Genomic DNA, 8,473 nt, shown 5'->3' with positions numbered 1-8,473 from the left:
GGTGGCTCCAGGACCCCAAGCTCCTCCCACTCACAATGGGTCCTGGGCTCTGTACCCTGTCTGTACCCTGGGGTGGACAGGGACAGGCCAAGGCAGAGTGTGACCAAGGTGGGCTCCAGCCCAGTCTGGGGGTTGGGGGGCTGGGGTGTCACTCAGCGGGGAGCCCACCTGTCACACAGGAAGCCCCAGGCCTCATACTCAGGACTGGGGAGAAAAGCTGTGTTATCCTCTACCTGAATCTGTCTGTGCCCCTGAGCCTGTTCCCCAAATCTCAGAAAGTCTGAGGGTCCTCAAATAAGACAGTGAATTTAAAAACGCCCATGCAGATGTAAAGAAATGAGGAGCCTTGTGTGTGACTGACAGGAACGTACAATGGAGTGGCCACTATGGAAAACCATTTGACTGGAGCTAGAATTCCACACTAGGAGTGTCCTCAAAGATACCGAAAGCAGGTGCCCGAGGGAGATTTGTAGAGCTGTGTGTGTTAATAACAGCATTATTCACACTAGGCCAATGGTGGAAACAACCCAGGAGTCCATCTATGGGGGAGTGGTCCAACCACACCCTGCAATATTACTCAGCCAGGAAAAGGAAGGAGATCCTGACCCCACTGCAGCAAGGATGGGCCTTGAGGCCGAGCTGCTTAGGGAGCTGAGCCAGACATAGAAGGACACACATTGCAGGGCCCCACTCCCAGGAGGCCCAGCGTGGTCAGATCCACAGAGACAGGAAGGAGACGGTGGTGCCGGGAGGGGATGGGAGTTAATGTTTGTTTGTTTTTGAGACAGCATCTCTCTATGTAGTTCAGGCTTGTCTCAAACTCACTGTAGAGCCCAGGCTGGCCTGGAACTCATGAGGATCTCAGCCTCCCAAGTGCTAAGATTACAGGCTGATGTCACCATGCCTGGCCTGGAGGCACAGTTTCATGGGGATAGAGGCTCAGTTTGGGGAGATGAGGCCAAGCCAGACAGTACTGGGGTTCAGCCTCGGGTAGTGTCTTAATCACTTTTCTCATTGCTGAGACAAAATACCTGATGCCTAAAGTTAAAGGAGGAAAGGTTAATTTAGGCTCACCATTTCATAGAGGTTTCAGTCCTCAGGCGGGTGGCTCGAAGTCAGGGTGGCATGGCAGAGGGGCGTCACAGAGGACAAACAGTTCATGGTGGGTGGAAGGCAGCAAAGCAGTGAAGAAGCAAAGCAACCGGAACAAGCAGTGAGCCTCTCTTAGGGCAGGTAGCTCACACCCAGGGAGGACCTTCCCATTATCAGGGGCTACCGGGGTGGGGACTTAGTCCACGGGGCTCAGCCCAGCTCGGGATCCAGCGAGGGTGGGCCCCAACCGGGATTGCGGTTCAGCCTGGAATTGGGGACTTCATAGAGGTTAGGGAGTCAGGCAGTTCCGGGCTCTGCTGGGACTGGGGTTCATCGCAGGACTTGGGCCAGCCCAGAATTGGGGCTCAGTCTGTTCTGGAGCGGGGCAGGGAATGCTGTACCCCAGTAAAGCTCAAAGGTCCCAGGTCCCGGGGTTCAGGACTGCGCTGATCCCGGCCTCGCCCAGCAGGGGGCGCGCGCAGCCCAGAACGCAGGCCTGCCGCACCACGGCTCCGGGGAAAGGGTGGCGGGCGGCCGGGGACTGGAGCCCAAGTCACCCGAGGCTCCAGACTCACCAGCTACCCCTGCACCCTGAGACTCGGGGGTGCACCCCATGGAGCTGTGCGATCCGCAGCCAGGGACCCCTGGCTCCTTCCCTGGGGCTCTGCCTCGAGCGGCGGGGCAGTGGGAGCCCCGATGGGGTGCGGGTTGGGGGGTCTTGCTCCCCAGGGCCTCCCAAGAGCCTGCTCCCGCGCCTGGCGCTGCCCCAGCTGTTGGGATTCTGCCTCCTTCAAGTGCAGGGAGCTTCTGTCCCAGGCCTTCTGGCCTCCCCGGGGACCCACTTGGCCTCTTGGCGCTGTGCCCGAGCTGTCCCCTCCTCGGGGTCAGGAGTAGGCTTGGGGTCTGCAGCCTCTCCTTCCCCTTCCGCCCCAATCCTGGCCCGCAGTACCCACCGCGCAGTCACCCAGGGGGAGCGTGTATTTACAATGTCCCTCTAGACGCCAGCCGGCTGGCTGCCTGCGTGTGGGAAGCGGGTGTCTGGAGAGATAAATGACGCAAGTGTCCGCGTGAGGGCGTGGGCGTGTGTGGCTGGGGAGGGGCAGCTCCATCTGCTGCTGTCTCCCAGGGTCCTCCTGAGAATGGACGCAGAGGTGTCCTTAGGCTAGAAAAACCCGCTGGGGTCCGCTGAGCACAAAACCCCACCCAGGACAGCAGTGCTGAGCCCTGCAGGGAGACTGAAGTATTAAGTTCCTTGATCAAGCTGGGCCTGAAACCCCTGGGCTTGGCAGTCTCTGGAACCTCTGAACCTAGCCAAAGATATTTCTTTCATACGACTTATAGGATATATGCAGGGTATTTAAGGTTTTAAAAATCCTCAAAATTCCATTTATTCCTTGATTTTCATGCTACAACTCCCCACCCCTTTGTGGCCAGCCTTGCAGCAGAAGATACAGGACCCAGAGCAATCTAATTTCTCAGACTCCAACTGCATGGGCTCCTGGCCTGGGGGAGGGACAATTCCACACAAGCCTCGGAGTGAAGGAAGTCTCAAGTGCTCAGGGGGCAGAAAGGTTAATTTGTTAAAGACCAGGTGGGGTACATGGAGGAGGGGACATTGTAGCCAGGGTCTTGAGGGCTGAATAGGAGTTTTGCAGGAAGAAATGGAATTTGACAGCAAGAACATTTCAGGAAAAAGGACATGGCAGGCTGAGCCTGAGAGGTGTGAAAACATTAAGTAGCTCATAAGAGCTGGGTTGGTGGGACAGGATGGGCCGAGGAGGGAGGCGTTGGGTTGGAGCCCCACAGGCCCTGAGACTTAATCCCAACAGGATTAAGCCAGCCTCAAAAGAGTTTCAGCAGGAGAGCCATAGTATGAACCTACCTTCAGATACTCACTCAACAAACCTTCACTTACCTGGGTTCAAAGCTCTATGACCAGTTACTTTCTATGTGACTCTTAAAGAATCACATACACTCTGAGTGTCAGCTTTCTCAAGTGCAAAGTAAGTACTTACTGTATCCCCAGACTAGTACTCCTTAAGGAGAGGCACAGTCCCCAACATCCAGAAACTCCCAGGCTCAGACTAGGGCTGCTGCAGGGAGCCTGGCACTTTGGCCTGATCCCTTGATCGGGCCCTGTGGCCTTGAACAAGCAGGGACCTCTGACCTTTTCCTGGGGTGAGCCTACTCCTTCACCCCCTTACTGGGGACCAAACTCAAGGCCTTTGCACTGAGCTCCATCCCCACTGGCAATCCCAGAGGGCTGTGCCCAGGAGGAGGCCATTTGGCCAGCGTGCCCTGCACAGGGCTTGTCCTCACCTGCACGGTCTATTTCCCCCGCTGTCCTCAAAGCCACAAGGCATCTTGGCGACTTCATCAGCTCGAGCTGGGAGCACCGCTGACCTCATCTTGCCACCTCCTGGAGGTGCAGGAGCAGAAGGCCGGCGTGGTGGCCCCACGGGGCCTTCGGGGCATCGTGTGCCTTCCTGCCGCCTCCCGGGGAGAGAGGCGCTGCAGTGGGCGCTCTTTAGCAAACACAGAGCCCAGAGAGGGAGCTCGCTTGCCCTGAGGCGAACAGCACAGGAGCCCGCAGGCTGGGACTGGACTTCACTGGGCCGCGGCGCGGCTCCTCAGTGCCTCCTCCAAGCAGCCACCAGAGGGCGCCATGAGCACCGCGTCAGGTCCTCCCCACTCTGGCTTCAGCCCTCCAGACTCCCACCTCCCTGGGCCAAAGCCGAGGTCCTCCCTGCAGCCCACAGGGCCCTGCCGCCGTCCCCTCCCCACCTCCCCACCTCCCCGCCTCCCTCTCTGCCCCTCGCTCCCTCTGGTCCAGCCACCTTCTGGCTCTGTGTTGAAGTCCCAGGGCCTTTGCACTGGCTTCTCCTGCTGCCCCTTATTTTTTATTTTTTAGGTTGAGACAGGATCTTGCTAGGTTTCCCAGGCTGGGCTTGAACTTTCAATCCTCCTGACTCAGCCTCCGGAGCAGCTGGGACTGCAGATGTGCGCCACTGATTGTAACCTTAGTCATCATTTTTTTTTTCCTGGTACCAGGGATTGAACTCAGCACTTTGCACTTGCAAGTCAGGCGGCGGAACCACTGAGCTAAATCCCCAGCCCCTAACCTCAATCATTCTTAATCACAAAGGTGAAGGGAAGACTTGGGTCTCTTGCTGTAGATAGAAGGTGGCTGAACATACAATTTAGCCTGAGATGCCGGGGATTTAGCTCAGTGGTTCCACCACCTGCCTCGCAAGCGAAAGGTCCCAAGTTTGATCCCTGGTACCAAACAAACAAAGGAACAAACAAACAACAAAAAAACCACAATTTAACCTGAGACTTGCTGGTTAAATAAAATTGATCTGTGACACACGGTTCAATTGCGGGTGGAAGAGGCTTCTCAGACCCCTTTCCTGGGCAGAGCTAAGGACCCAATTTAGACTCCAGAAGGGAGGAAGACCTTTAAGAGAAAGTGAACCTGGGCGTGGTGGCACATGCCTGATCCCAACACTCAGGAGGCTGAGGTAGGAGGATTGTGAAAGTTCAAGGCCATTGCTGGGGATTTAGCTCAGTGGTTTCCCGCCTGCTGCACAAGCACAAGGACCTGAGTTCAATTCCCGGTACCAAAAAAAGAAAAAAAGAAAGTTCAAGGCCAGCCTGGGCTCTATAGTGAGTTCAGGACCAACTTGAACTACACTGCAAGACCCTGTCTCAAAAAACCAAGACCAAAACAATAACAAACAAAAACATGCCAAAAATATTAATAAAAAACAAAATAAAAGATTAAAAAACCCATGCATCACCTAATGGTGGGTGCTCTGCCCCAGATATAGCAGGTTGCCGGGGTCAGGATTTAGCTCAGTGGTTCTGTCGCCTGCCTGGCAAGCACAAGGCCCTGAGTTCAATCCCTGGTACCAAAAAAAAAAGTAACGACAAAAAATATACAGGGCTGGTGGTGTAGCTCAATGGTGAGTGCTTCACAAGGCCCCAGGCTCCAACCTTGGCATTGAAAAAAAAAAAAAATCAAGAACTACTCCCTCCCTTAGGAAGAGCCAACTCCATTTTCCTTGGGAGACCTACCTCTCTCCCACTTCCTTCTCACGAGTCCACTTCGCCCCCAAGCTAGCCTGGCCAATCAGAGCATTACAGCTTCTCAGGGTGGCTCTAATTGGTCAGGGATGAGCCAATGACAATGAGAAAAGCGTTGATCCCCCCTATCCCGGGTACCCTCCCAAATAGAGACATGAGAAGAGCGCCCCCCGCCATGACATTAGCTGAACCCTGGGTCCAACCATGCCTGAAGCTTAGTGAATTGCTTTTGTCAATGATTCTAGGTACCAATTTCCCCTTTTGTGTTATGGTGGTGGGGGTTTCAAGCACCGGTAGAAGAATTTTGCCTAGTATGTTTCCTGGGTTACATGTAGGATCTGGGAATTTCCAAGTTATCTTTGGGGAAAACTTCCAAGACCTAATAAGATTCCTGTCCAGGTTCTAAGCATCTGAAAGTAGATACAGTCTGCTTTTTCAGGCTTCACGTGGGGGTGATGTTGTACTGGGGGCAGGGATGCCTGTCACAATGAGATCAAAAGCCATCAGGGAGCCTGTTTTTATTTTATTTTATTCTTTGGTGCTGGGCTGGAACCCAGGACCTCACACATGCTAGGCAAGCACTCACCACTGAGCTGCACTGCCCACCTGGCAGCCTCTAACTGGCAGCTCCTGGAGGGCTTCCCGGAGGAGGCAATTTTGGAGCTTGGTTGAAGAGGAGCTGGATGTAAACACAGGTGGGAACGGGGGACAGAAAGTCCCTGGCGAGGCACTGCCATGTGGACAGGCAGGAACAGCCCAGGGTGACCAGTGCCGTGACAGGGGACACATGGGGCCCTGGGAGGACCTGGGGGGTGGGGTCCCGTCTCTGGTGGGGGGCAGGCAGGCTCTAGGCAGCAGGCAGCTGGAGCCCAGCTGGGAATGAGCCCGTCAGGCCCTGTCACTCAGGAGCAAAATGCCACCTTCCTGCCCCCTGCAGAGTCCCCAAAGGAAGAGGCACCTGAATTGGGTTATTTTTTCCCCATTTTTTCCAAGGGATGCAGCTAGGAACACCAGCAACCCTGAATCCATCCGCTTTTTAAATTTAGTGTAGCGCACATGAAACTCGGTACGGGAAAAACAAGAAGTTATAAAAATATGATTCTATTCTCTGTCACGGGCAGCAGAGGGAGTGGGGCAGGAGAGATGGAGGAGCTCAGAGGCGGAGGGAGATGGCGCTGCAGGAGCCAGAGGATCCAGGCCCCTGCGTTGGTCCCCAAGTCCTCAGAGGCCACTGTCTTCCCCTCTGCCCCAGGCAGACTCAGCCTCCTCCTCCTCCTGCCCCCCCAACAGCTCCGTCCCCATACAGCCGTGCCAGGGTGGCCAAAGAAGAATCTAGATTCCTACACCCAGCTCGGTGGTGCATGCTGCCTGTGATCTCAGCACTTGGGAAGCTGAGGCAGGAGGATTGAGGGTGAGAGCCCAGCCTGGCCAATTTGGCAAATGAGCAAGAATGTGTTTCAAAATAAAGAAATAAAAAGGGCTGGGGATGGAGCTCAGTGTGAAGGTCCTGGGTTCAATCCCCAGCACCAGGAAAAAACAAAAGTGAGGGCCGGGGATTTAGCTCAGTGGTTCCAGCGCCTGCCTTGCAAGCACAAGGTCCCGAGTTCGATCCCCATTACTAAAAAAAAAATGAGGGGGAGATTGCCACATATGCTGTCACCTTACTACGGGCGTTTACAAACGGTCCCTGCTCCCCTCTGCCTCCGTCCTTGACTTTGGCAACCCACTTAGGCACCCCTGGGTGGAAGCTGGCACCAGGATGGCTCAGCCTTCAAGGCCCACAGCAGCAGGCCAGGCAGCGGGGCGCATGTCTCCAGCCACCCAGGGCCCTCGCTGTGCTGCCCCTCCTACCTGTGACCTGCACTCCAGGTGACAATGTGCCTACCCCACAACTCAGTCTCCCATCGGCTTCTCCCTCCCTTCCTCCCTCTCCCCCTTGTGCACGGCTGGGATGGAACCCAGGGCCTCACACAGGCTAGGCAAGCACTCAGCACTGAGCTGGGCACTGAGCTGGGCACTGAGCTGGGCCTTTTTATTTTTTGGTACTGAGGATTGAACTCAGGACCTTGCACTTTCGAGGCAGGCAGCAGAACCACTGAGCTAAATCCCCAGCCTTTATTTTTTATTTTGAGACAAGTCTCTTTAAGTTGCCCAGGCTGGCCTTCAATTGGGACCCTCCTGTCTCAGCCTACAGGTAGCTGGGATTACAGTCCTGTGCTACTGTGCTCTGCAGCCATCCCTAACCCTAACCTAAACCCCCAACCCTGGACTCTGGACTGAGGGTCTTGACCCTGTTGCTATGCAATGCTGATGCTTTTGACTCCCCCAGACCTTCTTGGTTAAAGAGACCACCTGTTCTGCCTGGAGTCCCTGGGCCCCCAGCCACCCTGGTGGGGACAAAGTGGCCACGAGTGGGTGGGAGTCCCATGTGCACCTGACCCCTCCCCATTTCCTCTCCACCTCAGGACAGAGACCTGCTCGGAGTTAGAGACTCACAGTGACACTGGAATCAGAAATGTCTGAGTCATGTTTTTTTTAATCTTCTTTCATCCCTGGGTAGGAGGGTGGGCCCTGGAGATTCCCACCTGGAGGCCACACTGTACCCCCTTCTGGTCAGGCTGGTTGGGGGAGGAACTGGGGTGCAGCAGGGACCAACAGGAAAGGAAGGGGATCTTCAAGCTGGCTATTCACAGTGATGTATTGTCAGCCAGAAGAGGCTTTGGGAAAAAGCATTTCTGGAGGTGGGCATGGCCGTGCAAAGGCCCTGGGGCAGGATGGAGCCCAAAGTGGTACAGGAGCATTGCGGAGCCCGTGTGACTGGAGCAGAGGGAGCAAGGGGCAGAGAGGGACCAGGGGAGGTGGGGAGAGCCCAGGTGGGTCATGCAGGGCCCTGTGGGCTGCAGGGAGGACTTGGGCTTTGGTACAGAAGGTGGGAGCTGTGGGGTGGTACATCCCTGGAGTCTAAGCTAATCAGGAGGCTGAAGCAGGAAGATTCCAGAAAGAAAGAAAGAAAGAAAGAAAGAAAGAAAGAAAGAAAGAAAGAAAAAAAAAAGAAAGAAAGAAAGAAAGGAGAAAGAAAGAGAAGAGACAGAAGGAAGACAGGATAGGGCTGGAGATTTAGCTCAGTGGTTCCACTGCCTATCTTGCAAGTGCAAGGAGCTGAATTCGATCCCTGGAACAAAAAAAGAAAAAGGAAGACAGGAGGAGAAAATTCTCAAAATATAAATGAACTAATAAATGATCAATGGGGCCAGGGATTTACCTCAGTGGTTCCACTGCCTGCCTCACAAGCACA

The sequence above is a fragment of the Heterocephalus glaber genome, unplaced genomic scaffold, assembly GCF_053883595.1.
Source record: "Heterocephalus glaber isolate CG9 unplaced genomic scaffold, H.glaber_assembly_v1.0 deba00001760, whole genome shotgun sequence".
NCBI lineage: Eukaryota > Metazoa > Chordata > Mammalia > Rodentia > Bathyergidae > Heterocephalus > Heterocephalus glaber.
This window is presented reverse-complemented; position numbering follows the sequence as displayed.